Raw genomic sequence first — 4,449 nt, forward strand, 5'->3', positions numbered from 1 at the left:
TCATCAGCCACTTCACTGTAAAATCATTGAAGTAACAATACAGATGATTAAAGATACTTTAAAATTCAAAATAAGAGTTTGATATTCTAGTTCTTAAATCAGTGAATTACTCTATTTTATTTTTACATGCATTCCTTAAATCTAACTAAATTGTCTTTTCCTCTATATAAAATATCACGTTTACAAAATTACGTCAAGCCTTGAAAGTACACTCTAATCCAGAGCTAAACTGCTATAGCATTTTTTCCTGTAGAACAAGTATAAACAGAGAAAGGTAAATGGCAAGAAAATAATTTGATTTATGTGGCAGTTACCTAAAGAAAATATATTGTCAAAGTATGTGCTGAGGCCAGCAAGCAGTTAGAGTTGGAGAGGTGGTTCAGTGGTTAAGAGCACTTGCTGCTTTTGCAGAGAACACAGATTGATTCCCAGCACCATAATGAGCAACTCACAACCACCCATGAATCCCGTTCTAAGGAATCCCATATTCACTTCTGGACTTTACTGGGACCACATACACACATGGATCTCATACAGACAAGCAGGTACACACAGACACAAAAAAACCCCAAAATAAAACCTTTAAGAAAAGAGCTGGAGTGTTAATGAGCTATGCTTAGCATTCAAGGGGTGACAGTTGTTATGCTTAGACATTTAACTGATTTACCCCTGACAACATCCGTTTGAGGTATTCTTTTTACAAACAATGAAACTGAGGCTTAGAGAAGATAAAGAAGTTTCTCCAGATTAAATGGCACCTAAAGAAGCCAGAATTTAAACTCAAACAAGAACAAGCTCAAAGATAGCAGATGTTGAGCCCACAAGCCATCACTATGCAAAACTCTCTTCAGGAACTGCACTGAGATATTAGCAAACCCAGAGTCATCAGCAACTGCAATGCATCTCATTTGCAAATAGTATTTTTGGAAAAAGATTGTCTTATGACTGAACCGAAAGGACTCTCACATTACATTAGAATTAAGCGAGAAATTGAGTTAACCAGAAAGCCCTCTTTCACACATTCCTGCTCAACAAGACTTTACTGCATGGGAATGCAATAGAATAATTTCCAAATCATAACAAAACTGGATAGAACTATCATAAACTGTGAACAGAGTCTTATGCAATTGGTGTACTTTTAAAGTTATTCATGAGCAGTTTGAGCAGATGGAGTATAATTACCTTAGCTAAAATTTAGCAGCCACTTAGCATGCCCCTACATAAAATAGGACAAAATGCTTGGTAAAGAGAGTGCTGATAACTATGGGTGGAAAAATACTACTGGCATCCTTCACACTATCTGGGGCATCAGTTTTGTTCCTGTTTTAGAGAGAAGGCTTCACTAGAGCAAACACCTTCAGTAACATAGAAGCACCACTTACGAAATCAGATGTGCGAGAATTCAGAGCACAAAATGATACAGCATTCCTGAGACAAAAGACAGAGATAGAAACATATTGGTGGATGAGAACTAAAGAGGGATCACACTGTCACAGTTTTTCATACTTTAAATAAAATGTCTACACATCTAACCACTTCCAGTTGGTAGAAGACAATGTGCTGGATCCTTGCTCAGTATAACAAGATACAGCCACAGCCAAAGCAGAATGCTAGCAGGCGTGGAGCTGGGCTTGGCTGGGAAAGGCAGGGCAGTTACTTCATAGCCCTTCTCATTGAATTCACAGACCTTCTCATTGCATTACCAGGACTCCAACAAGCCCCTCTGGGGACCATCAGTGAGGTTTGGCTCACCAACAGGGTGAATTTCATGCTGGCTTGAGCTGATATCTCACTATTTTGATTACATTTTATTTACAGAGTATTGTGCAAAAAACCTAAAGTACAATTTCAAAGACCTGGGGGTTTTATTGGGGGGGGGATAGTAATGAAGGTTTAGCTACAAATTGTCAGAGGAACATAAGACCCAAAACACAGCTGAGGTTTCAGAGTAGTTTTGAAGAAAAAAAGCATTTTAGAAAATACATATTCCTAACAGAGCAGTTTGCAAGCGGCAGATGTGGTTTTCTGCTATGCATGGGAACTAGGCAAACGTAAGTTAATTCTCTCTCTCTCTCTCTCTCTCTCTCTCTCTCTCTCTCTCTCTCTCTCTTCCTTGGTTGTGTTCCCTTGTAAAAATCAATGTATGTGTCCCTTCACTTCACCACCTTGCAGGGTATTAAAGTGGTTTGTTAATAGAAAACGAATAATAGAAATAATTAAACAAGATCAATTGTGAAAAGCGTGTTCCGTGGTGCCTACAAAGTAGTGAGTGATCAACAGATGCTAAGGTTGTGGTTCTACATCTTTTGTACAATTTACAATATTGTTGAACTTCAGCAAGATTTTGAAGGTTACCCTCTCCACCCCGCTCTCAGCCCTGTTCTTTGCCACTACATTTAGAATTTTCAAACATTGATTATAAAATGCCTGACAGAAGGATGCACTAGCGATTCTGGGAAGCCAAAAAATAACTCCATCAGAGTTCCCTGGGAAGACACAGACTAAAAGATAAGAAGTTTAGTGAAGCAAGTGATGGAATTTGGATTCTTAATGTATCAGGGCATTCTGTTTTTATAAGACATGTTCAAAGTGATATAGAAAAAGAAAAGGCAAAGACAAATTGAAGAAAGCTAAAGAAATGAATAATACGTGCTTTTCACAGAGAATTATTTCACTTGGGAACATTTTAAATTATCTCAGTGAAAGATCGTTGGATTTTACATCGAATTATTTTGTTTACTAATTTGGAAGACAAAAAGGAAATGGGATGGAAATATAACTTTATATTGAAAAGAAATGACACAAACTAAAGTTTTACATTCTTAGGTGCTTGACTTCCAAAAAGACTTGTGGAATTCACTAATCAGCTCACATTTATTTAATGAAACATAACACGGCCAGGGCACACAGCTTTCTACCAATACTGTATGCCAGATTCTTTAAAAAGCTGTGGACTGAAAACAGAAAAAGCAAATAAATAAGACCCCCAGCTCCCTGTTTGTCCAAGTAAATATCCCACAAAAACTGACCTCTTCTGGGTGGGATCACTAGTTTTTTCATTATACTATTTCTAGAATTCAAAAACCACAAATGTCTCTCCAGCTTAGTTCATTTATGCAACAAAACCATCACCCAAACTAGCTAAGATGCATTATTCTTCAGGGTTCTGACATCTGCAGAATGTCAAACATGCTCAGTAGACACCAAGTACAGATTTTTCTCTCTCTTCCCTTTATGTGGGAAGGTTAATTGAAAAAAAAAAAAAAGATTCATTTGAGAAACAGCCCCACAGCTTAAGGTTATTTTAATTTCATCTAAGTAGTCTCAGAAAATAAAAGCTGTTTTCAAGAAGTGAACATTTTGAGAGAACAAAACTGACCATTTTTAAAAGTGTTAGACATTTTAAAGCTAGGTATGTACTAAAAAAAAATGCCAGTATGACTAGATGACTACAACATGAGATTAGCATTATTTTATTTTAAAGTGAATTATCTGTGAAACAATATAAATATATTCTTTGATTTAAAAAATTGGTTACATAGCTTTTTGCAGTTCTGAAAGACTTTCGATCTCTGACACACTCTAGCCTTTAACCAGACAAGCATATTTTTCTTAAAGATATTCCTTCAGGAGAATATAAATTGATGACAGACATGATAACATGGTCTTAGCTGGCAGGGATAGAAGAGAGCTTGATGGTATTAAGAAATTGAATGAAGAAAATATGGTGAAACTTTATCAACAAATATTTAATCCTAGAGTTATTTTTATTATAACCCTAAATGAGGAAAATGTGAACAGTATTTGTGTTCTATTCTTTACCTACTGTAATTATTTATACTTAATCTGGTCAACTTGTAAGAATTAATATTACACTAAGGTTTCCCTGCATCTCTTTAAGAACTGATTAATGTCATTTTGCTTAGAAGTTTAACTCCATCCCTAATCCTTTCAGTCCCATTAAGAAACTATTTAACAGCTGTATTTAATTTAAACTTCAGCACAGCTTTGTTGATTAGCCTTGAAACATATACCCAGAGAAGCACTATGAGTAACATTTAAAGCACAAATCAAGAAGAGAGATGTGGTTTTTGTTTGGGATTTGTTTTTCTCTCATGAGTAAGCAACATCTATAGATAATTTTTCATCTACTTTCATTAGTCATATCTATAAGGTCTTCTCTTGGAATTCTTTTATATCTGAAAGTACATCATTAAAACTTTACAACTTTTTCTATATTTGTAGGTGATTTGATTATCTATGAAAAAAAATCCTTGGACTCTGCCAAAAAGCAACTAAAACTGGGTGAGTGTAGTCATTGCACAATCCAGGGTCAATATAAAAATCAAGTGTAATTCTATGTGTTAATGAACATTTGGAAACTGGAACAATGCAACAATACTGTAGAATAGTGACATAAAATGAAATACATTGAAAAATATATACAAA

This window comes from Nannospalax galili, unplaced genomic scaffold (genome assembly GCF_000622305.1).
Source record: "Nannospalax galili isolate Female #2095 unplaced genomic scaffold, S.galili_v1.0 scaffold223, whole genome shotgun sequence".
Lineage (NCBI taxonomy): Eukaryota > Metazoa > Chordata > Mammalia > Rodentia > Spalacidae > Nannospalax > Nannospalax galili.